Source organism: Pteropus medius, unplaced genomic scaffold, assembly GCF_902729225.1.
Source record: "Pteropus medius unplaced genomic scaffold, Ma_sr-lr_union100, whole genome shotgun sequence".
NCBI classification, from domain to species: Eukaryota; Metazoa; Chordata; class Mammalia; order Chiroptera; family Pteropodidae; genus Pteropus; species Pteropus medius.
Genome location: NW_024352785.1, coordinates 5,031,569 through 5,059,033, shown reverse-complemented (window position 1 = coordinate 5,059,033; position 27,465 = coordinate 5,031,569). Strand labels below are relative to the sequence as shown.

Here is a 27,465-nt window from a genome sequence, read left to right as displayed (position 1 = left end):
TCATGAATTTAAATGTAAACATAAAACTGCAAAACTTCTAGAAAGAAAACAGGAGGAAATCTTTAGGATCTAAAGCTAGGAAGAGTTCTTAGACTTGATACAAAAAAAAAAAAATCATAAAAGGAAAAACTGATAAATTGGGCCTCATCAAAAGTAAAATCTTTTGCCCTGTAAAAGTCATGTGAAGAGAATAAAAAGAAAAGCTACAGACTGGAAGAAATTATTTGCAAACCACATATCTGACAAAGGACTAGTATCTAGAATCTAAAAGAGCTCTCGAAATTCAACAGTTGAAAACAACAATCCAACTAGAAAATGACCAAAAGCATGAACAGACATGAACAAACAAGGATATAAAAATGGCAAATAATCAAAGATGTTCAAAATCATTAGCCGTAAGAGAAATGCAATTAAAACCACAATGAGATATCACTATACACCTGACAGAATGGCTAACATAAAATATAATGACAACCGAATGCTTTTGAGAATGTGATAACTGGATCACTATTTGTTGCTGGTCAAAAGAAAAATGGTACAGCTGCTGTGGTTTCTATAAAACTAAACATTCAACTACCATACAACCCAGCAATTACACTCTTGGATATTCATGCCAGAAAAATGAAAACATGTTCACACAAAAACCTGCACACGAATGTTCATAGTAGCTTTATTTGTAATAGCCAAAAACTAGAATCAGCCCTGAGATCCTTCAACAGGTGAATACATAACATAGAATATTACCCACACTTATAAAAGAACAAACTTTTAATATAAGCAACAACTTGGATGAATCGCCAGGAGACTGAATGAGAAAATGCAACCCCCAAAAGTTACATACCATATAATTCCACCTATATAACATTCTAGAAATGACAAAAATTTGGGAAAAAGACAGATTAGAGGTTTGTCAGGGTTTAGAGCCTGCAGAGAAGAGGAAGTGGGTGAGTTTAAAAAAGGGAAACACAAGGGTTTCTAGTAGTATTTGAAGGCGCTATTCATAACCCAGACATATAAAAAAGAATTTAACATACACACAACAAATGAATACAATTTAAAGTGGGGAAATATGCATAAGACTAGCAGATTACTCCATGTTAATATCCTGGTTGCATTATATTATACCATAGTCTTGCAAAATGTTACCGTTGAGGGGACTGGACAAATGCACAAGGGATTATTACTTGAAACAAATGAATGTCACTCTACAATTGCCTGAATAGAAATTTCAATTTTTAAAAAAGTAATGCCCAGACCTCAAACTATAGCTCAGAGGAAGAATAATAATGTGGGGAGGGTGTAACAAATTCAGCTATATACTTCTAGAATAGGACACAGCTGCCTATGATAACCGTAAAGAAGATGAAAAATTGCAAGGAAAGTATAGTCATGATGTAGCCAAAAATTAGAGAGACAAGGGGTGGAGGCAGGGGGGTATATCAGACTGATTTGTAATGTAAGTTCCAATGGGGCAGGGAATTACTCTGTTCTTTTCCCACAACCTTATTTCCAGTGCTTAAAACAGTGCCTTGCATACAGTAGACAATAAAAAAAAATCCGTTAAATGAATTAACTGTTTGAGGCCACACAACATTGTGCATGCATTCTCTCAAGGTCCCCACTTTGCACTCTTCCTTCTTTAGGATACTTAGTAATACTAGGTGTTGATTTTATTATTATTTATAATACTAGGTATTAATTTTACAACCTTAACCTACAAGTTAAAATTCAAACTCCTTTGCCTGGTAATCAAAACCGACTCAAAACAACTTTCCACCCTCAGCAACACTACTACAACTTACTACTTATGGTTGCTAACTGTCTTATGATCATACGTCTGTGCCTTTGCAAATGTTGTTCCTTCAGTCTAAATGTTTTTCCTCCCTTGTCTGACTGGAAAATTATCAACAACTAAACTTTAAAGTTGTATTCTCTGTAAACCTACTCTCACCATCACCACAACCACAACCAACCACCCAGGCTAACTTAGGTGTTCTCTTTCCTCAGATCTCAGGGATCATATATGTGCTGGTAATTAACATAACATTTCTCATATTATATTTTAACTATTCAGACATATTTCTCCCATTAAACTATGAGCTATGTGGAAATCAGAGCATCACAGATTTTTCATCATTATATCACTTAAATTACTACCAAGAATACAGCAGACATTCAATTTATTATAAATAACTGCTAGAGGAAACTCATTTCATAATAGATTTGCAAATGAGATTTTAAAATAAAAATGTCCATAATTTAGTGGATAGTAAGTAAGTATAAATCAGGCAAAAACAAAATATTATACAAAAGGGTATGATGTTATTAGCAAGGATGTCTACTTCTAAATAATACATTTTAAAAAGTAAAGCTATTAAAAATCCTAATAAACTATTGACTATTTAGATTTATATAAATCTACATTATTTAATGAATTCTATTTGGTATTTAGTATCAAGTGAGTTATGTAGAGTTTCAATTCTATAAATTGTTATTAAAAACCTTAAAAGAACTGTTAAAAACTGCTATATTTTCAAAAAGAGAATGCATACACAATGTTGTATCATTTTGTATAAAAGAGATCTATAAACACACACTTCCTTTAAAAAACTAGAAGTTATTAAACAGCAAAACATAAAACAGATAACTGGTTTCCTTGGCAGGACGGGATTTCTACGGTATTTCTTATAAGTATAAAGGTATATGCAAGTATTTGTTCTAAAATGTCTCTTGTTTTTCAACGTTTGGCTCCACAACTAGCAGCTCTTATATTCTCCAAGTACACAGATGGAGATATTATTTTTATATAGCATAAATAAAGTTTAATATATACTGAACATTCTTTTTCAAGTAAGGCTGATTTATTTTAACAGAGATTAGATCTTATAACACAAATAATATTTAATTATTTCCTGTATTTTAACACTGACAAAAAGACTGAAATATACCACTAAAGGTATATTTAGAAAAATCAGAGAATAGAAACAAATATCTTCCCCAACTAGATACTCTAAGCTAGCAGGAAATTCCATAGAATTTTAGTTTATAATCCTTAACTAATAAAACCTATTAAAATCACTTTATGGTTCAAGTTACTTTATCAGACTATGTTTGCTCATTGATAAAGACTATCATTAACCAGTTTAAGTACAAAAATAATTATCTAATGGTATTTCTTACCTTTTATAAGCTGTAATACTGACATAAGTCAGAAACAGTGACTAGTTGAACAAAATATTAAGCTGCCTGTAGCAAGACAGAAACAAAGTCACAAAAAGCCACAGAGTATGCAAGTAATAACCGCAGCTACAAACCAAAAAACTGACCTCATATGAATACAAAGTGAAGTGTTGTTTCAGAAGCAGTTAAACAGGCAGGAATGAAGAGTCACCAAAGTTTAACTATGAAGACAACATCATTCATTACCAGTTAATATATGCTGACCTTGGCCATCCTACAGATACAGTTTAAAACTCCTGTCATGTTTTCTTAATTTGAAAATGTTGCTTCTAGCTTAATTTAAAAAAAAAAAAATTAAATTCAACTGAAACAGCACTGGATTGGCCAGCCTATTAGAACAGCATTAATAAATGATAATGTTCCACTAAGAGAGAACATTGAATAAAAACTGCAAGTCTATAAACAAATGGGCAACATGCTTGCTTTTAAATTAACTTTTTTTAATTTTAAAAGTGTATTTGCAAGTACCGACATTTAAAATTATTTAGGGAGAACAGAATTAACAGAAATTTTTCTCTTTGTTTTAAAGTATTAATAAAAATCAATAGGTATTTATTGAGTAACCATACTATTATGGATACAAAGATAAATAAAATCTGGATTACTGCTTTTGATTTACAATGTATTGAGAATAAATAGACAGGTCACAATGATACAATGCATTCAAGAGTCATTCAGCAACATGTATTGAGCATCTATTTACCAGGCATATTTCTCAGTGCCAGGAATACCAAGGCCTATAAGATTATATAGTCTCTAGTCTCAATAAGTTCACAACCTAGTAGGGGTGACAAAAATGGAAATAAATGCCATATAATTCAACAAGTTCACAAATACACATTGGTTACAAGTTCAGTGGGGAAACAGAGGAAGTATGTACAACATTTCTAAAGGCCATGTGGGGTGGGGGGAGGTGTCACAGAAATAAAAGCATGAGGTACAAAGTGTTACAAAGCCACAGAGAAAGAAAAGAGCACAGCTGAGTAGAGGACTCAAAAAGCCTTTATTAAGAAGAAAACATCATTTTGCAATAGTATCAAATGATCACATTGTACACCTTAAATTTATACAATGTTATATACCAATTATATCTCATTAAAACTGGGGGAAAGATTTTAATTTTAAAAAAAGAACATCTCCACAAGCCTTAAGGAATACGAAAAGAGCACATGTACACGCGTCTCTCTGCAAAGGTGTATGTAGGACACAGCTTCGGAATCAGTCCTGCGCTGAATCCTAACTCTACCATTTAATAGCTATGTAACTGTATTTTAATTAACCTCCTGGAAGCTCAGTTTTCTTATCTTTAAAACAGGTATAGTAACACCTACTTTGCAGAGGTGTTGGGAAGGTTAGATGAGATAAACTATTTAATGTGTCTGGCTTTGGAGATACTTATTAAAAAGTAGTCATTACTAATGAAGCATGAGAGAGAAAGAACTCACACAAGAGAGACCATGGAATAATAGCAAGTGACAGGGAAGGGTTTATTTTTTAAGTAAGAGTTTAAACATGAGCAAGGATAGAAAAATGGAGAGAATATTAGTGAAACATTGCTAATTTGAAAGAAAACAGAATAAAAAAAAGGTTTAAAAGCTTAAGTATGGCTAGAATGCATATCACTTTGTATGCTCTAAAGTCTAGAAATATAACTGTTATCCAGATAACTCTTAGCCTTTTACTCTTTCTGTATGATCAATTATTACAAAAGAGTTCAGTTTTCAAATTACGGTCAATTTTTTCTCTTTCAAAGACAGTAACAATGTGAGGAGAAGTCAAAATAATTTCAAAATCCATACGTGTACTTTAAAAGAGATTCAGCAGAATGGCAACCATCAAGGTCCCATCAGTAATAAGTTAAATGAACTAAGCCAAAGCCAGTCACTACACTGCAATGAGACAGCCTCTCAGGGAACCCAGATCAGACAAACCTTGTGCCATTGTTTAGAACATGGAGGAAAGTAAGCTCCATTCTTGATTTTTCTGTGTAATTCACTCTTTTCCCAAAAGGCAAAGCCTAATCCCCACTCCCATCGCATCCTTTCTCTATAATCATGCCCTAAAAAATGTATTTTCTTCCCAAATTGTTCTAGAATTCCATTCAGTTTATAAATAAACTTCCTTAAATCTTAACCCTCCAACTCCTTACTCTAGCTGAAACCTGGTTTCCCAAAAACACGGTGCTCCCAGGTAGAGGTTACACCTTTCCCACATCCCATCACCCATAACCATGAGGCTGGGGAGCAGGGGAATGACACATAACAATATCTGATACCTTAGCACCATTTCCAAATCACCGCTCTTCCAAACCTATTCAAAAATCTCTTCTCCTTTGAAATTTATGCCATTCAGCTCACCAAGTCCCATATCACCTAAATGTTACAAATCGTGCTCTCAATCTCCTCTTGGCCCCAGACCTATGCACTAACCCACTCTTATCTTCATCCATAGAGTTTTTAACCTCTAGTCTTTCTCTTCTCCAAAGACCCATTTAGTCCAACTCCATTTCAACAACCCCTGCTATTGCCCATAGCCTAAATCCAAAACTGGTTTATCTCTGCAATGGTAAATTTTAATATTCTAGTTTTAGGCCTAACCTACTATAACCTACTATATTCCATCTCTCTGGAGTCTTAACTGCTTCTATATTCTCTCTTTTCTAAGGTGAACATGCCACTTATTATCCATAATTGGGATACTGTTAAGAGTGAAAGGGATGCTATTCTTTATTATGCCAGGAAAAAAGGTGTAAGCCTAGACTGTCCCATGCAAAATAGGGCATGTTGACCCCCTACTTCTTTCCCAACACATACTGAATCACTTTGCCTGACTCTCTGACTCTCTGCCTTTCTATGCCTATACTAACAACCTATAACTCTGACTCAACCCTTATTCACTTCCACTGGCCGTTTTTAAAAATCTTAGCCAACTCTTACTAGTATTTCAAGATTGTGCTTACATTCACCTTCTCCAGGCAGCCTTCTCTACCTCTGCAATTTGTTATCACAACACTAAGTAATGACAGGGTCCTATTCACAACTATATCCTCATGTTTCAAACACATCAGGCATATAGGTGCATACCCATTGATGTACTCAATAAATCTTAAAATTCTACTCTAATTATCCCTCATGTGTTTATTCAAAAATGTATTATATTAAAAAATGACAACTTTCATAATTTCATATAGATTAAACAAGTCAAAAAGAGGCACTTCTAAATTAACACATAGCATTTACACCAAAAAAGAACTAGCAGGTATTTTTCTCATCCTGAGCTTTTAAATTTTATTTCCCCCCAAATTTGATTACTCCAGTTTATGACTTTTATTCTCTCCTAGTTCTGTCCATTTATATATCCAAACAAATCTTGGAATTGCATGGAGCATAAGTAGAAATCAAAGGATACATAGGAAAAGCAAATTTCAAAACAAGTATATCAAATGATCGTATTTTGAAAATTATACAAACATAAACATGCATTGTCTTAAATGTATATATTTTAAAACTCCAAATTGACATATATCAAACTTTTATCACTAACTACTTCTGAACAGTGAGACTTACAATAGTGAGAAGAATGTCCCTTTCTACTTCATGTACCTCTAGCTTGCATTTTTATCATGAGCATGTATTCAATTTATAATATAAGAAAGATAAAAAGAAAAGACTTTCCAAAGAGTTTCTTTTAAGACTGAGGATTAAGAAGATAAATATCAAATTTCATAGATAGAATGTTTAACATTAAAAATTATTTCTTCTTCAATAAAAAATCTCAGCAAAGTGGTAACAGAGGGAACATACCTCAAACATAATAAAGGCCATATATGACAAACCCACAGCTAACATCACACTCAACAGTAAAAAGCTAATAGCGTCTTCCTTAAGATCAAGAACAAGATATCTAATTCTGTGTTAAATAAAAGACATCCAAATTGAAAAGAAAGAAGTAAAACTATCATTTGCAGATGACATACTATATAGAGAGAACCCTAAAGATTCCACTAAAAAAACTATTAGCACTGATAAATGAATTCAGTCATGTAGCAAGATTCAAAATTAATATTAAGAAATCTATTGCATTTTCATACACCAATAACAAATGATCAGAAAGAGAAATTAAGAAAAAATCCTCTTTGCAATTGCATCAAAAAAATAAAATACCTAGGAATAAATTTAACCAAGAAACTGAAAGTCCTGTACTCAAAAAATTATAAGATATTAAAGAAAGAAACTGAAGAAGATACAAATAAATGGAAGCATATGACATGCTCATGAGTAAGAAGAATTGACATCATTAAAACATTCATATTACCTAAAGCAATCTATAAATTCAATGCAATCCTTATCAAAATATCAATGGCATTTTTCAGAAAACTAGAAGAAATATTCCTAAAATGTATATATGGAACCACTACAGACCCCAAATAGCCACAGCAATCTTGAGAAAGAAGAACATAGCTGAAGGAATAATGATACCTGATATCACACTATACTACAAAGCTATAGTAATCGAAACAGCATGGTACTGGCATAAAAATAGACACACAGATCAATAAAACAGAATAGAGAATCCAGAAATAAACCCATGCCTATATGGACAATTAATCTACAACAAAAGAGGTAAGAATATACAACGGGGTAAAAACAGTGTATTCAATAAATGGTACTGGGAAAGCTAGAAAGATACACAAAAAAAAATAAAACCTAACCACTATCTTACACCATATACAAGAATAAACTCAAAATAAAGACTTAAAATGTAAGACCTAAAATCATAAAGCTACCAGAAGAAAACATAGGCAGTAAACTCTCTGGCATTGCTCTTAGTAATATTTTTTCTGATATACCTCCTTGGGCAAGGGAAACAAAAAAAAAATGGGACTACATCAAACTAAAAAGTTTTTGCATAGAAATGGAAACCATCAACAAGATGAAAAGACAACCTACTGAATGGGAAAAGATATTTGCCAATGATACATTTGATAAGGGGTTACTATTCAAAATTTATAAAGAACTCATGCAACTCAACACCAAAAAAAAAACCTAACAATCCAATTTTTAAATTGGCAGAGGACCTGAATAGGCATTTCTCCAAAGAGGACATACAGATGGCCAACAGACATATGAAAAGATGCTCAATGTCATTCATCATTAGAGAAATGCAAATTAAAACCACAATGAGATATCACCTCACACCTGTCAGAATGGCTATCATCTTACTAACTCTTAACTTTCAAGTGTATAATATAGTACTATTCTTAATTATAATCACCAGCTGTGCATTAGATCCCCAGATTTTATTTATCTCATAGCTGGTAGTTTGTACCCTTTGACCAACCCCTTTCCCATTTACCCCATTACCCAGCCCCTGGCAACCAGCATTCTACTTCCTAGTTCTATGAATTTGGCTTTTTAAGATTCCACATATAAGTAAGAACATACAGTATTTGTCTTTCTCTTGTTCCACTTATTTCACTCCACTATTCCTTCTAACTAGAATGCTTTCCCCATCAAAAACGCTACCCACCCACCACCTCACACACACTGCCCACCCTTGAAATAGCTTCTTCTCATCCTTAGGTCTCATCTTAAATATCAGCTCTTTAGAGGAGTCTTTTGTGACCACCCAATCTCAAATAGCTCCTTATCTCTAAATTATTTGGGTTTTTTGCTTCAAAAAGTTTATTACAATTCATAATTATTTTGTCAGTTTATTTTAAACCTATCCTCCACCCCCAACAACATAAGCTGTAGGAATAGGATATCCAGCTTGTTCACCATTACACCCCAGAAAGCAGCAAATTGTCTGATACTTAATAGAAGCATATCAATGTGCATCAAATAAATAAATGAAATAGTAAATGAACATATGACCATATTAGGCAATGGGATAATAATGTTATTAATAGAAATACAGAAACCAGAGGAGGAACAAGTGTTTAGGAAGAAAAATAAGATATACTGAGTTTGGTGCCAGGCAGTTGAAAATATAGGACTAGTGAGCACACCAGCTAGGAAAGAGATATAGATTGGAATGCTACTGATTATAAGTGTTAATTGAAAAAAATAATTATTACATCACAAATGAGATAGAATTCAGGAGAATAAATGACAAGCAAAACATAAATAAGACAAATATAAAATGACTGTAGCCTGCATTGGTAGGAGAATAATCTAACATAAACACTACAAAATCAAGAAAAAACTGTTTCATAGTGTCAAAGGAAAAAAATAATATACATTTTTAATAGTAATTTACAAAGAAGAGTAGTGTAATCCTACCTTATTACTATTCATTGCTGGTTATATCTTAGCTAAAGTAGCAGGTCCATGTTGAAGGATTACACATTAGGGATGAGGAAGACACTTGTGAAAACGTTCAGTGAAGTCTCACGGGAATGATCATAGAGCTAGCCAGAAAACATGAGCTGAAAGAAGAAATTCAAGTAGTCAGAACTGTACACTACAGAGAAAAAAGTGAACATGCATACATGGAGTATAGTAGGCTGCTACTGGAAATCAACTGTGGCAGTTTCTCTCATTCATCATATAAAGAACAAGAATGCATTACTTACTTGTCCATCCTCTGCTTACTCTCTCCCCTTTTTTTCCACAAGTTTCCCAATGAATATTGTACCTTAGCTTCTCCTCTAACCTATTCACTCAGTTTTGAATGGGTAATTCATATTTTTTCTCTGTAGAGGGGCAGGTGGGAGGTAGGGAGGGGTAAAGGGGATCAAATATTTTATAACAAAAGAAAACTGAACTTTGGATGATGAACACACAATGCAATATACATGATGTATTATTGAATTGTACACTTGAAACCTATTTGATTTTATTAGCCAATGTCACTCCAATAATTTTAACTAAAAAATTAAATATAAAAAATATTATATCCTAAAGAAGTTATTATGTGAGAAAAACTTTGTCAAAGGTTGAAGGTTTGGGAAGCATTCTCTCAGCACACACATATTTCTCTAACATACTTTAGTATGCCAAAGCATGACTCTTCTTTCATCAGCTATTCTCACAATTCTTGAAACTAGAATTTCTAAGATGTTTCTTGGTCACTGGCTCTCTTCTCTATCATGATGTCAATATAGCAGTTTATAGCTCTGTCACAGTTTCTCATTTTTTGCCTCATGACTTTGTATTTCTAATCTTGACCTCGTGGTTTATAATCAACTCTCTTCTTTCAAGCTCCTCTTTTTTGTTTGCCTATTCGGTTTTCTGTCATTTCCCCTCCTTGACTTTCACATGAATCAGAGGACATTTCATAGATGTTACCAATAAGATTACTCCTTTCCTTCTGGTCAGGAAACTGACCAAACACTGTGTCAGGAATATCTTCCAAGTCTTCCACTCTTCTAAGCTTTTTTACCCATTTCCAAAGAGTTCCTTCTTTTTCCCCTGACGAGCATTTTATTCTCTTCTGGATTTGGCAAGGTTCTCAATGCAAGAATTGGCTGGAAATCTAATCTACATATAATGAAAGTGTTATTACATCCGTCTTCTTCCACTAAACTGTGATATGATTGAAGACAAGGATTGTTATCTTAATATCCTACACAATACCTGGAACACTAACCACCAAACAAGTGATTACTGAATGAATGAAATTCCAAGGTGAATTACAGCTTTCTCTGATTTGTATACTTTGGTTGTAAAGCAAGGTTTTAACAAGAGTTGTTATAGTAAATGATAAAATTCAGTACTTAAAATATTTAAATATGAAAATTTTAATCATGACTTCTTTTACACTGCTTTTAATAGAGTACCTTCAGTTAAATCCCCCAGATATAGTATAGCTAATAATATTACTTATAAATATTTCCAAAGAACAAAATATAGTGTGTACCTAAATGTACACATTACATATGTTACCTAATTCCATTGTAAAGACAGACCTCAAAATTACTGGAAAATATATTTAATTTGAATTTTTTTAGCCTACTTCTCTATCGGCAAAGATAGTTGAGAGTTATCTAGAATTCCATATTCTGGTCTCCCAGTGTGATATAAAAGAGTTATTTTCAAAGACTTAAAAACAAGAAAAACAACTATTCAACTGGGATTCCACGCCCAACATTGAACAGTATCCAGTCAAAGCTTCCATGCGTTATTTATGTAACACTCTCCAACTCGTCTCTTCTATAACTTTTATTTTTCAGTGAAAAAATATTTTTACACTTGATACTGAAATAATTTGGGTTAAAAATAAGTAACGATTTCCTCGATAGCATCTTCAAATGCAGCAGTTCTTTGCTCAACCTACTATAAACCTATGACTAAAAATTATACTCCTTGTATCACTTCAAAGGGATTATTAGCCTTATCAGAACTCAGCAAAGGTGTCCACAGACAAGTTAAGAATGTATAACTGCTTTCTGGTGCACCTTAATCTTCCCCACCAACTTTCCCAACTACACAGTTTACTATCTTTAACTCCTACCCATAACCAAACATAGTTCCTATTCCTTAAATGTGCTTCTCTTCCCAACTAGGTCTACAGTGAGGCAAGAGAATAACCTAGGGTAAAAAATGTATGGAGATATTCACTCTCAGGGTCACGCAATTGCCACCCTGATGTTGCATGACCCTAAAAGGGAGTACAAAGTACATTTTGTGTCCTAGGCACCCCTACTCTTATTTCTCTAGTATGTAACATCCCAATTCTGATACCAAAATCTAATTCGGATAAACCAAATACATAAAAATTAAGCAATGAATTTAAAGATAATTTTATATCTATTTAAAATCACAGTTTCAAAGAAAAATCTTTTGTTCACAATATGATATTAGGTGAAAAACGGATGAGGCAGGAATACCTATGGACAATAAGATTAATTTTTTTCAAATGAGCATGAGTTGCATGTGCATGTAAGTGACAGACCTGCATTGTTTTTTAATTTCCCTTCTCTTGGTAGCGGCATTTCAATTTTCTTCCGTTGAACTACCTTTCTCTTACTCTCAATCCATGTAGTGTGGGTGGCACTAATCACCCCCACTCTCAGTCCCCTGGAATGAGCGCAAAGTTCCTGGAACAGGTACATGAGCCAGATCTGGACAATCAGCATATTCTCTCTCCCAAGCAAAAGTTCAGGAATGGGTTTGTAACCCAATCAAACTAATAAAACTCAATCCCAAAATTTTTGTAGGAATTAGTCAGAAAGCTCTCTTTTTCAGCTGAGGTTGGTAAACTGAAAGGACATGGAAAGCACCTATTTGACAGTGAGCCAACACTAGAGAAAAGAAGAAAAAAGAGATGGAAAGAGAAAAGAACATTCTGAAAAGATTTTGCCCATAGATCTAATCACACCTGAGCTCAGGTGAATTCAGGTGTGAACAGATGTATCTGCTGCAATTTTAGAATTACTGCTGGGAAACAATTCTCTCTGGATTTCTCAAGTTCCTGCACAATCAGACCCTCCTGAACGAAAGGTACTACAAGGGTTTTTGCATAATAGACAGCCTTGTAAGCTAGAGATAGTGTATCCCTAAAGATAGAGACCTCTAAAGAGCTTTGGAGAAATAAAACCCTCTCCTTCCCTTTCCTCAGAGATATTTACTTATATTCTTTTTTTAAAAACTTATATTTCTTGTTACTTTATATTTTTCATTTATATTTACCTATATTCTAGTGTAATAAACCTAGACACTTTCCCCTTTTCTCCTGGAGAGATTTGCTTAATGAGTAATCATTCTCCCTCTGCAGGTTATTCTCAGTCCCATCAGTGTTTCAGACTTAATAGTTACATGAGTCAATAAATTATTTTTTATGTATTAATTCATTCAACAAATATTTCCTGACAGCCTACTAAGCTATGTGCCATGCATTTTTCCACACAACAAAACAGACAAAAATTCCTATCCTCACAGAGATTATGTTCTAGAGAGGAAACAAAATAGAAAATAAGTAAGTAAAAGATACAGTATTGAGTTGTGATTATAAAGAAAGAAAAAGCAGAAAAAGGTAAGAAGTATGTGGGAAGTAGATTTCAAATTTCAGTTAAGTGATCAAATGCTTTATAGATGAAGTGATATTTGAGCAAGGACTTAAAGGAGATGAGGAAGTAAGTCATATGGATATCTGGGAAAGAGTATTCCAGGCCAGGGGAATAGTAAATGCAAAGCACCTATTTAAGAGAGAACAAATATGCCTGTTCTGAGCAAATGGTAAAGACAACAGAAAAATCTGAGGTCAGAGAAAGATCCTGCATGAAGGAGGGAGAAGAAGACCATAAAACTAGCTCATTTGAAGGCCTTAAGCTTGTACTCTGAGTTACATGGGAAGCCACTAAAAGATTCTGAGCTAAGTGACATGATCTCTTTTCAAATGGATGACACTAATATTCTAAGGCTAATAATATTCTGAGAGCAACAGTAGTAGCAGGGAGACTTATTAGAAGTTATGTGGAAGGAAAGAGAGGACAATGCTCAACCAGAGTGACCTAAATAGACATGGTGAGAAGTGGTAAGATTTCAGACATATTTTGAAGCCAACAGAGTATGATGAAAGATTGTGTGAGAGAAGTAAAAGAAAAAGAGTTAAGAATAACTTCAAGGTTTGGGGTCTGAGGAAAAAAAGAAAAAAAAAAAAACAAGGAGAGAGTTGCCACTTACAGAAACAGGAAGGATTAATTTTTTAATAGGGTTTCTATCACTGACATATAAAAGCTGACAAATATAAACCTTTATGCCAGAAATCAGGAATTATAAGTAACAGCCCTGAAATGCAGAACTGACTCAGTCAATAAAAAAAAAGTGAAGGGAATCTAGTGTCCCTCTTTTGTACGGTGAGAAGTCAGCAGTCCTTAATAAGCAAAACAGCTGGTAAATTGCCACCTCTTACAAATTGGACTATGTGCATACCAAGGATGGAACTGTAGAGTACTTGGTAAAAATGTTAGGATGTTGGTATATTGCCAACTATGTGCCAGTCTTCAGAAGATCCTTCAAAAAAGCAGCACACTTTGAGTGAAGTCTTAATAAGAGGAATATCTTTTCGGTCTTTCACTACAAATGCAAGATGACTGATAATCTTGCAGTTTACAGAGTGGAAAATCAAATATACTAAAACTTAGAGCCCTGAACCACACAAAACAAAATGTGAGAGAAGCCTAACACTCCAGGCTGCTCCTTAAGCATTCTAGCTAAGAAGATATTTACTCATTATAAAGAACCATTCACTCTAAAATTGCTTGGGAATAGGGACTAATTAGCTGTGCATGTTACCTCAAGAAGTTGCTCCGTATGACCTAGAGACGGAGACCAAGAAGGAAATGAGAAGGCTACGATTTGCATGGTTTCTTGACCTCAATACTACTGTCATTTTGAACTTTGTTGTGGGAGACTGTCCTGTAAGATGCTTAACAGTATCCTTGGGCTCTACCTACTTAATGCTAGTAATACCTTCTTACTATCTTCCCGAATCCCATTGTAAAAGCAAAATTGTCTCCAGACATCGCCAAATGTCCCTGAGGTAAGAACTGCTCCTTGTTGGAGAACCACTGGATTTGGGTGATGGGCAAAATTGTTTAGAGACATACCGGGCAATGGTTGGATTCAAGGACTAGGATTTGGGCTTTGAGTACTTGGAAAAAGTTGATCAAATGCAAAAGAATAAAAAACTTACTAAGTTTATGAAAAGCTGTATTGCCTAAGAAACTCCCAACAAAGGTTTATTACTGCTCAGTCCCTAAGATGGTTTCTGGAACCCTAAACAATCAGCAACAGAAAACAATTTATTGAAGCAGTGCAGTCCCTGTAAGGGGATCCTTCTCAATACTCATCTTAGCTGTGACAGTCCCTGTAAGGGGTTCCTTCTCAATACTCATCTTAGGGGGAAAAAAGAATAGATATTCTCACGTACAACCAGTAACAGCCATATTGGCAATCAAGTATCCTATTCCACTGCCAGGGCAAAGAGTTTTTGCTATCCCTGTCCAATGAAATATGTACATATCATGGGTTGGAAAACCTCTGTGGGTTGCTTCTCCTTTTCCTCTTTTCTAAATTGAGAATTTTTATTGTCTTTATGCTATGTTCCTTCTATCACTGAAGACTGGCTTTATTACAATTAGCTGTATTTATTATTTAACCATAAGTTCCTAGATACTGAGGCTATCTACTCAAACAGAACTTAGAAAATTACACAGAGATCCTAGACTTAAAGTCAGGTGCAACAATAAAACAAGGCTCTGAGTTGTTTTCCTTTGTTCGGGAGTAGGTAGTAAATGCATTAGAAGTTGTAAGTAGATCTGCATTATGTTAGGTGAGAGCATTTTTTTCAGGGTGTATATGTAAGGGAAGGCATATATGCACACCGGGAGGATTACAGTGAATATCTTTTGGTTATGTTTCCCAGCATCCACTCCCCCTTCACATGGTCACAGTACCTCCTTTTTCTTTCAGTGATCCACCCACCTACCCTGACTCTCTGTCCATGTGTTTCAGACCATGTGGTTGACTACACTTTCTCTTCCCAGTTCCAATACTTAGTACCTGATCTAGATATGACCTATCATCATATGTTATCCTCCTGACCACAGAGTCAAGGATAGAAATATGACCCAATTCATTTAGTGATATGCAATCCCAGGACTTATGATAAAATTATGAGTAAGAAAAGCTCTTTTTATGTTGGGCTTGCTAAACTGAAAGAATGTCAGGCTGGAGCCATCAGAGAGCCCCACATGGATAAACCCTATCTGAAAGTATATCTGTTAAGCAGCTAGTCAGACATGCGCAGCAGGGGGATAGGGGCCCAGCCTATAGACCGCCCAAATAACACCCCAATGGTAGTAGAATTCCAAGTACGCACACTAGGCAGTTAGCTATACAGCAGCCAGGTGTCAATCAAAATGACCTCACTTGCCAATCACCTACAAATGCCTTTGGAACCACCCCATCATGGCAAACATTCTCATTTCTGGGCCCTTTATGCCCTTCTGGGCTCCCCTTCTTTTTGCTCCCCCTTTTTGCCCTTCTGGGCCTTCTTTTTGCCCCTTTCTTTTTGCCCTCTTGTTGTGGTTGTTATTAGAGCAATCTGTTGCAGCTCTCATCGCTGGGACCATGAGCCTCCTTGGGGCATACTTTGTCGTTCTAAAGTATATTTATAATAAAACTATTAAATCTCAATGATCTGTGATTCTTCACTACCATCATTTGAGGAAGAACCAAGAAAAAATGCTAACTACAAGTCTGCGCTGTCATTATCCCTCCCCTCCCCCCCCACCATTGGGGCAAAACCGAATTCCTATCAGAACCAACAGTGACATATCTAACAAAAAAAAAGTCACTGAGTATGTCCTGTGGCTATTGTTTGAGCTCAATGAATCCATCTGTATCTTCAAAAAGTATACTCCTGGGTGCCCAGTACCCTGAACTAGTATGAGTAAGGTTTTGGTCTCGCACAACTGAAAGAAATAGAAAAATCTAATGTTATTACCAGTTATCAGATGACACTGATATGTTTTCAAATGAAAAAACACTGAAGGCATAAGAATTAAATTATTTGCCTAAATTCATACAACTAATTACTGGTAGCATGTAGGCGGGTCTGGTTCTAAAATCCATGCTCTTTTTATTACTCCAGAGAGTAACATCATACTCTCAGAAAAAGTCTGAAACTCCTCTATGCTTTATAATTATCTGTAACCAAAGGTAAGTTCTTACATGGAGTGAGTACTCTATTCATATGTGTTGAATGACCAAAAAAAAGGAAGACCTATATGCCTTCTGGCTCTCTATCCCATTTCTGCAACAATTCGCCTCTTGTGTGACACAGAACATTTCTGCATTGTTGTTATAATGCAGGCTACCTCAGAGACATGTCTATTTCTTTACCATCTTCATCCTTTTTCAAATACCATATTACTGTTTGTAACAGCAAGTGTCTCTAAGCTAGGCCACTTCGATCCCAGAATGCCAGTTCAGTCACAAGGTAAATCAAGAATCCAAAATACAAACAGGAATCAGAATTTTAGAAAGAGGCCATCGTCAAGGTCTAACTATCATTCTGTTATAATTAATTGTGAAACTCACAAAGAACACCTATATTATCCTGTGAGATACTGTTGTTAATATTGTAACAATTACTTTAACTTGTACAAAGTAGCAGATATTTATAAATAGCAAATCTCTTTCAAATATTATTGTTGAGGGTGAGAGAGAAGGGAAGTGAAACAGGATTTATGAATATAAGATCTCTGACATTTTCAAGAAATCTGTCTAAGAACTATGAGGATTAACAATGTTTCACAGGTCAACTTTTATTTCCCTAGAAGGTGTGGTGGATTGATTCACATCTAGATAGGAGTCACTGGAATCAACATTCCATCTTAAAAGTATTCAAAAATTTCTGTTTTCTGGCTAAGATCCACCACTTTCTTGGGCCTCTACTTTTTCTTCACTTTTAGCAGCTGACTTTCTTTTTCTGGAATTTTTTTCTTTTACAAAGAAACAACATTTTATCACTTAATAAAAGTTATAATATAGAATAATCTCAAACAGAAAACAAGCCATGACAACATGTGGACATTCAGCAGTTAACTAGGGTCATGTATATATCTTAGGGTCTCATTTCCAATAAGAGGAATTCATTTCAGCAAAACTGCAAATATTTTAACATGGACCTTTAGAGTCATTCTCAAATAGTTAAAACTAATATTAAATCCATTTAGATACTTACCATTTCTACTTATTTCAGGTTTAGCATAGAAAGACCTAGATTCAAATCCCAGGTATCACTTCATAGCTGGGTCTCCTTGGATAAACACGTGACCTGAGATTGGTTCCAGATCATAAAAAGAAAATATGTACAAACTATCCAATTTACGGGATTGTCATAAAAATAAAAACAAATATGCAAAGTGTCTAGAACTTTTAGAAGGCACTAAACAAATATTAATGCCCCTCCCTATAATAATATCTGAATCCACGTAATTTACCATAAAACTTTTACTGACAAAATCTATTTCTACCTTAGCAGTTAAAATGTTGAGGGTGAAAAAATATATTCATAAACAAATTATCATGCAAATATAATATGTTACTATATTTGTTATATACATATAACTATATATTTCTCTTAGATGATATACACAGATATATATTTCTGACTGGATATATATACATATATATATACACAAACACACACACCCCTCATCTGTAAAAGAAAATCAGCCTCCTGCTTTGTAAAATGTTTCTTTTATACATAAATCTAGATAAAGATCCTCATACTTAGTCCAACATAATTGTTTATAAATAATTGTAATAGTAATCTAACAAGTTATTTGCCATTAATAATTATCTGAGACAACTGCATTATTTAGTTCTTTTTTTCTTACTCTACTATTGCCAACTCATTCAATACATATTTAGTAAAAAGGCCTGACAAAGTAATGGTATGTAACCAGAACATATAAATTTGGAGTAAATCAGAATGAATATGAAATGTGACAGTGACTGGATCTGTCTCATGAGAAAGTGATTCTTAAAAATGTTTCCTTTGCTCTTATGGAAAGCAAAATTTGCAACAAAATCTTAGTGAAAGGTGAAATGATGATTAACCTATATAAGAGTGTATATAGAAAATGTGATTCTGAAGAAAATATAATTCAGGAGAAAATCAGGACACTGTATAAATGTCTTCATGAAGAGGTGGTGTGGCTGCTAGAGTGGCTATTGACCCGATTGTTACCAAAACTGCTTATTGGTAGAAGAGTCAGATACATTTTTCTTTGTATAAGTTAAAATTAATAAAAGAGTCCCCAAAACTGAGAGGAGAAGCTTGAGAAATCCTTCCAAGCAAGACTTTCGGAGAGCAAAAAGGACACAAACCACAGAAGTGTTCAACTCTAAGGAGAAAACATATTCAAGAAACAGCAACAAACATCAAGCATTACAGTGACCAAGAACTAACTCTTCAACTTAAGCCAGAAATATTCTTTGGCTCTGCAAACTCCAGGACATGAGAGTCAGAAATCGGAACCTTTCCGTGTTTGATAACGATGTAATAATGTAATACAAAGTCACCCAGCCTCCATTTTGAAAGCAAAAAAAAAATGGTTTAACAACTCTCATGATTCAAGTCCTATTATAAAATTAAGGGTTTGAAGGGATCACTTAAATTTTTGATTAAATTTGACTGTATTATATGGAGGTAGTTATATCTTAGATCCACAAAGATTTTGAAAAATATTTGCTAATGTCAAGAGTTCAATGGACATAGTTTTACTAAGTCTTCATTTTTAACTGTATGTTATACATACCATATCCACAAAGGATGAGCTATTTAAAAGCAATCTCATTCATAGTAATGTAATTTTAAAAACACTTTTCTGACTGAGCCAATGTAAAAAGCATTTTTATATACTAAACACCTAGAATATAAATATTCAAGTATTAAGAGTTTCCCCTTCTCCTAAGACCGTTTATCCCATTATGGAAATACTTTCTCTGTAAGTAAAATAATTTATACTAGAAAACTAACTTCAATTTTTCTACAAGAATTTGTGTTATTATTTTAACAATAAAGACCATGGTGATGTTAGTTAAATATTTTTAAATGTCTATTATCAGTTACTCTGATTTTTAAACTTAAGGCTCTTCATCATCCATTAACATAAAATTAGTAATCTTTTCTTCTGTAGCATTACAAGATTGGAGTGGAGAGGTATTTCTTTCAGGAAAATGTGTAACCTAGGTCTCGACTGTAGTACTTAGAAGGTATGTTTCAACTATTTGTTACTAATAATAGTTACACACATTTTTTTAATACTCACTTTCCTCAATAAATCAGAGTAGATTCAAGTTTATCCCTATAATGATGTCATTTTCAACTACTTGTATTCTGATATGCTTTCCTGAGGAGGAGAGAACAAGAAGGAATTACAGAGAGCATGCTAGGACACTGTACATTAGTATATGTCACACATGTAAATATCTTCTTGTATTGGATGGGAAACAATATTGAGAATCACTGACTTAGATAACAAAATCTTTGTTTTACTGCTAGATAAATGAATAAGGACTATCTGGTTCTACTCCTAACTCTTCACTCAGTTCAATGCTTGCTTCACAACACCCAATAACTATATAGACTGGTCTGTGCATTTAAATCATGTGTGTTCTTCAAACAAAACAGAAACAAACGTGTAGATACAGAGAACAAACTGGTAGATACAGAGAACAAACTGATGATTGCCAGATTGGAGAAGTTTGGGGGAATAGGTGAAAAAGAGAAGGAATAAGAAGTACAAATTGGCAGTTACTAAATAGTCACTGGGAATACATTCGATAATACTGTAATAACTGTGTATGGTATCAGGTGGGTACTAGACTTATTGGGAAGATAACTTTATAAGTTATATAAATTTCTAACAATTATGCTATATACCTGAAACTAATGTTAATATTGAATGTCAAACTGTCATTTCAAAAAGTTTTTAAAGAATATTTGTTAAATCATGTAGAGAATCAGTGATTAAACTTACATGTGAAATATAAGTAAATAGTGTCCCTTAAGAATTAAAACCCTATACTTATAGAACACATAGTCTGAAAAAGGGTTATTTACAAAATATTGCTCCTTAAAAAATAATCATATATATCTGTAGCAGGCAGAAAAAATTCAAGTAAGAGTTTTATGAATTATTACATTTGAAAATAGTTTAAGTTTTGAAGATTAAATGTGGTTTAAGATGGGGAGAAACACGAGTTAGAGATTTAAGAAAGTAATACTCAGCTCTTCTGTACCACTTTTAAGGAAATATTTGTGGTTTAAGTGAAAGGAATTTTGGGAAACCGTCCAACAAAAGATGATAATCTAAGGTGAAATAAAAATAATTCAGGAATTCAGACAAACTAGACATATTTTGAGGTGAAAAGCATTTAAACTTCTGATTATCCTGAGATACAGTAATCGAAGAACTATAAAGGAACTAATGATTTGCTCTGTCTGTACAAATGTAAATATCAATTTAAGTAAGCTTAATATACATTATTTTAATTTCCTAAATCTAAAATTTACGGACTTTTAGGATGGTAGAATAAACACAGTGATAGCAGGAGAGACAAAATTAAAGCTATGATGTGAGAAACTGGATCTGGAAGTTGAACACTTCCTAGATTCGGGCATTTTACCTAGATTGTCTCGTTTCTTCTTCATAACAACCTTCTGAGGCAATTTTATCATCCTCATTTTACAGATGAGGAAACTATGGTTTAAAGAAATCGAGTAACTTGTCCAAAATCACACAGAAGAAAATTCTGATTTCTGACTGAAATTCAGATTACCTGGCTCAAAAAAATAAATAAATAATAATAATCTTCTTTCATTACACCCTGTGACCTGGCAAGAAATAACTACATTAAAATTGTCAGTCTTTTAATTAAAACCTTCTAAAGAAGGAGACAATATCAAGCTTATAGTAAGTGCTGATGACGTATAATTAAAAAATTAGTCAGTTTCATAAGCATATATAAATGTTTAAGAAATAATTCTAAATCATGTATGACCATAAATTTTTAAAGCTAAATATGTAATATTCAATAAATGAAATCTAAAAATTTTTGTAGAAGGGCACTGAGTAAACTTCATCTTACCTATTTTGAATTAAAAAAATAAAAAGAACTTGAGAGGCCCATATTTTGTCAACCAGAAAGTAGTTTCATATGGGTAACTAGTATTATATTTATACTTATAAGAAAAAGCAGATAATAGCTTGAGTCTGATTCTTTTGTTCCAATATGTACTCTACTCTTTTCCATATTTCTTCCAGCTCTAAGAACCCTCTTCTAAGTTAGGGTAACTAAGTCTCAAGTTCAGGAACTCCTGCAAGTTTAGATGCAAGTGAAGAGATACCGCAATGAAAACTATTAAAGTGTAATTATTGATAGTGTTACAGAATAAACAAAAATTTTGGTTATTTTCTAAAGCATTAACTATCATGGAATTATTGTTAACTCCTCTACAGTTTCACTGAATTTATTTTAAAGCATTTAACTTTTATAATAAAAATGAAAATAGGAAAGGAAGGAAAGGAAAGGGGGGAGGGAACCTACAGCTTTGATTAAAAAATATCTAAATATTTCAGTCTCCCAAGTTCCAAAACTATGATAGCTTGTTCCCTTTAATCTCTCAGTGATGTGGTAAATTAACCATCTATAAGCATGCCAAAGTCAAATGAGATATGGAAAAATAATGAGGTAATCCAAAGGTCTATAAATTCTGAGACAGCTCTTAACTGCAAAATCTAAGAATTATAAAAATGAGGTAAGTATGAAAAACAGATTTAGGGTAAACTAAAACTGAAAAGCAGGATTCAAATACTTAAAGAGGAGTGCGAGAATTTCTTAATTATGGAAAAATTACAAATAAATACGTATGTGAACGTATAACCATTACTTATTCTATTATTATAAACTGAAGTTCTATATTAAAATATTCCTTTAGCAACAGCATGAAACAGCGCTCACCAAAGTCTTGAGTCCTATCAAAACACTGACTTAAATCTCTTTAATTACTTCATTTTCCATGAAATAGTTCTACTTGAAAAAGCTCACATTTGTAAGCTTTCCTTCCATTACAAATATACATCCTTATTCCAAAACAATGTATTTAGATCTTAAGTATGTTATCGAACATTGCATAACTAATAATCCCTTGGATCTGTCTTCAAAAAAAGGTGATCATTTAAAAATCAAGTACAAAACTAGAACCTATTAACACAGGAGTCCAATTTTAAAACAAAATTTTTATTTGTATAACCAGTTCATTAGACCTTTTTTCCTGATTACCAAAATGCCATTTATTCATCCGGGCCTTGATTTACAAAGATGACAACTTCCCACTCACTCACAAAATTGCTTTAGAATAGTCTCATGGAATTAAATTACTATAGGTTTTCTAAACACTATTTCCATCTACAAACGGAAATAAGCACCTTACAGTATTTTGGTATGAGATATATTTATGCTGGTTTTCAACCTTGATCATTTCAGTTCCTCTGTTCCTTAATATTTACTATGTAACAACTGTCTTGAAAATGTTATTGCTGTGTAGGTAGTTGGGGAGTTACTGTACATTCAAATTGTCTGCATTGTTTGAAATTTTTCATAGTAAAATACTGGAGGAAAGAAATGTCAAATTTGAAATGGTCACAAACCGGAGTTATAGCTATCTAACAGCTGAAGATCAAATGAAACTGATTCATCTACCAAATGCCTGGATTATTTCTTCCAAACTAGACAGCAACCATTAACTAGACCCTAAATAATTTTACACGGTATACATTTAATGCTGCCAGTTATCAGTGCAGAAGAGAAACAGATCTTCGTCAAAGGTCTTTCATGGAATAAAACAGAGAAAACGTTTCCATGTACGCCTATGTACTCTCATTATAGTCCCAATACCACTGGAAGCAGAGTTCCCTTGGCTCAAGTGTACTAGATGGAAAGATTTCCTAGATTACAAAAGATACACTCAGATTTCCTTTGCATTAACTGACAAACGTGTGGCTCTTCAAATATGTCTTCCTAAAGACTGCATGGTATACTAGAACTACAACACTACACTAGCGAAATAATTATATTTTGCAATACATTTTTAAAAATTTTATTCCCATTTCACATTTTATTAAAATTTTATTCCCATTCTAGTTTTTAATCACTACAATAGTTTTGGTCTATTCTCATTTTTTTCGTTACACTTTTACATACGGTGACTCCGTCTGAGAATTTTTTTATTATCTTAAAATATCTGGAGAAAAAGAAAGATGGCATTACCCCTTTAGAGCCGTTGATGTCAAAGTAACAGTGAGATCACCATGATTACAAGCAGCTTCTTATGAACTAAAAAGATTAAAGTTTTTTTAAAAAACCATAAAGCGAATGAAATTGCAAGGCTACCAGACTTAATAATTATTTTTAGATTTGGGACTGCACAGCACTAGGTAACATCACAAATGTACAAAGTAAAAAGCGACAACTTCACAGTTAACTCAATTTGTGCACGACGTAACCCTGCGGTACTAATACCAACTCCATTAGCGTGTTTCGGAAATTTGATAGTAAGGGAGACTTTAAGGCAGAAAGCTGACCCAAAGGTGCCTCCAAACATGTCCTCAACTCAAACGGCAAACAGAACAGAGCAGAAATTGTCCCGGCTGCACTAGCTTCAAACTTCAGTTTATCACTTGACTGTCTCTTCGAGGTCATATCTGACCGAGACAGGAGCAGGAACAGAAGCTGAGGTACAGAAGCGGGAGGTGAAGAAGCTGACCTACGGGAGACCTGCGGTCGGACTGCGTGGGTCAAGGAACATTGCAGGGCCCCAACGGTAGGAAGGGGCTAAGGGGAACACCTAGGGGTTAGGAGTGGCCGCCGCACTCTGAGGGCCACGCCAGGAGAGCAAGGGATGCGGGCGTGATGGGCGGTGCCCACAGTCCCCTACACACCCCCACACCCTGCAGCCCCCAGACCCAGCGACGGGGCGGGGCCGCGGCGCGCCCGCCGCAGCCCTTTCGCGCCGGCACCCGCCCCCTCAGCCTCCCGTCCCGGGTGGGTGGGAGGGGCGGACCTCGCCGGGCTGGATGGGCAGCCTGGCTCAAAACCCCAACCCCGAATGCTCTGCCGCGGGCGGAGGACGGGCGGGAGACCCCGCAGCCTGGGGCGGGGGTGGGGGGGGGTGGAGGAAGAGCCTTCGGCGCAGCCGCCGCAGCCCAGGGCTGAGGCTCAGGCGCCCCTCTGCGGGCAGAGAGTGTTGCCCCCATTCTCGGCTGGCCTTCCCTTCTCTTCCCCCGCTCCCATGGCGTTGCCCCGGGCAACAGCGCCCGCCGCCGGCGGCGCGAAACTCACTTACCTAGAACCTGACAAGCAGGAGCCCCTCGGACACGGGAGCCAGTCACCACCCCGCGTCACGGGGGCCGCCACAGCCAATGGGCGCCGCTGTCAGGAACCTCTGCGGCCAATCCAGCTGCTCGCCGGTCTTCGGGCTCCCTCGAGGCCTCAGCCAATGGGCACAAGCGGAAGGCGGGCGCCTGCCGCCCGGCCCCAACCCCCTCCTCCACCACCTCCCAGGAGGCGGGGCGCGGCCGATTGGCCGGGGTCCCCGAGGGGTGGGACTCGGGCTCTAGGCCTGATGGCCCGCGCGGACTGGGGGCCGCGGGCGCGACGAGTGAAGGCGTGGTGCTTCGGACGCCGCCCTGTGGGCCCGCTCCCGGGTTCGGGTGGGGTCCCGCGGTCCTCCTGTTTGAGCTGCTCTCTTCGTCCGTGTAGCCCGCTCCTCTCGAGCCGGCGTCCACTACTGTGGCGGTGGGAATGAGGGCGGGATGGGCCGGAGGCGGACGGCGGCGTCACAGGAAACTTTGGGAGACTCGCCTGGCCGCGGCCGGGAAGTGGCCGGGCCGGGGGTGATAAGCTGGGGCGGCCTGGAAGGGACTACCCGACGGATCGGCAGAGGGAAAGGAATTCAGAGGGTGGGGACGGAGGCGTGATTAAAATGTTAACTGTGCCCGCGGGGTGCTGGGTGATCCCGGGAGCTGAAATCTCCGGGAAGGGAAGCTGCTATGGGAAGGTGTACCGCCCCCGCGCCACCTCCACCACCACTACCACTGAATGCGCATTTTTTTCACCCTCAGAATCAGTCACTATTTCCTGTACATTTTATTTCCATCACTTGTAACGTTCATTCCTATAGAATGGTTTTAAGCTTCTCCAGTTGACTATGAGTGCCTTAAAGGCAGGAACTGTATTCATTCCTGTAATTCCCAGTGCCTGAGACTGTCTTTAAAAAAAAAAAAAAAAAGATTAGACGCTCTATCACACAGTGCTAGAATTGTAATAGATCCTGTTTAAAAGCGTACAGCTGGTTCTGTGAGTGGACCTAATAGTAAGTCTTTCTTCAAGAGCCTATAATGCGTGAGGAACTCAAATTGGTTCGCTCTTCCAGTAAGGGCTGTTTTCTGATTGTCTTTCCTCAAAAGAATTTAGTGGAAAATGAGTAATGTGAGCTAAACAAAGATAACTAGGTGATCTGTAACAGTATGATAGGTATTATTAGTCACTATTCAAGGATGTGTTCCTGTAGCCGACTTTTTAAAGCATTGTATATCATGTACTTCGGTTGAACCACATTCTTTGCCTGGAGCAAATCTAACTTCCACCAATCTCATCTCCACCCTACACCCCTTTAAAGCTTTTGAATTACATGGGAGCTAAAGGAGTAGGGTGAATTTTTTTTTTTTTAACAGGCTTATTTATCTGACCGCAGCGAAAGCCCTACACATAGAAAAACATAAATTTTAAATTGGACTTTTCTTGTCTATAGTTTCAAGGTCAAAGAACCCAAAACTTATAAAGACAAGTTTTAAAATAAGAGAGAGGCTTCAGTCTCCCCGTTAAAGATGGAAGAGATTTTCTCTCAGAGCATTTACCTTAGAAAACTTGTTGGATACTTTCTTCTCTCTTTAAAATGTATATAAATCCTTTTGAAAACTAGACAGGTCTCCTGTCAGCTAGACTTTGGTCAGCTTTAGTTCCCAGGAATGTCTTTCTCAGGGACATGGGAGCTATCACCTTGAAATGCGAACGTCAAGATAGATAGCACACTTGAATGGATGAACAAAAAATGTGTGTGTACATAATGGAATATTCTTAATTCCTAAAAAAAGAAGGATATCTTGCCATTTGCAATAACATGAATGGACCTTGAAGACATTATGCTAAGTAAAATAAGTCAAACACAAATACCATATGATCTCCCTGATATGTGGAATTAAAAAACCTCATGGATATATAGAACAGATCGGTGGTTTCAGGGAATGGGAGTTGCAATGGACAAAGGAGTTCAAAAGGTACAAACCTCCAGTTATAAATAAGTCATGAGGATGTAAGGTACAGCATGGTGACTATAGTTAATAATACTATATTGCATATTTGAAAGTTGCTAAGTAAATCTTAAGAGTCCTCATCAGAAGTTAAAAAAAAAATTGTAAGTATGTACGGTGATGGATATTGATTAGATGTATTGAGGTGACTATTTCACAATATATACAAATATTGAATCGTGGTGTATAGCTGAAACCCATATGTTATATGCCAATTATACTTTAATAAAAGAAAGAGAGCTAGTACCTTATCTCCCAGTTTCTATGCCTAACTTCAGTGGGCAGGTTACTCCAAGTTGCAAAACTACCTTATGTCATTAAGATATGAG

At 35.7% G+C, this 27,465-nt stretch overlaps 1 protein-coding gene across 4 annotated transcripts in view; it reads right to left on the bottom strand.

The window, feature by feature from the left end:
• LOC120590800 (tyrosine-protein kinase Fer-like) overlaps nt 1–25,253 on the bottom strand; it is a 55,721-nt gene extending 30,468 nt beyond the window's left edge. The window contains exons 1-3 of one of the 4 annotated variants that reach the window (XM_039848415.1): nt 25,111–25,253; nt 9,525–9,670; nt 3,181–3,246 (exon numbers count right to left, since the gene is read on the bottom strand). The gene's annotated coding sequence lies outside the window, so the exon portion shown is untranslated. The other 3 variants (XM_039848414.1, XR_005649772.1, XM_039848416.1) reach the window with 3 other exon arrangements.
• Nucleotides 25,254–27,465: the final 2,212 nt, after the last annotated feature.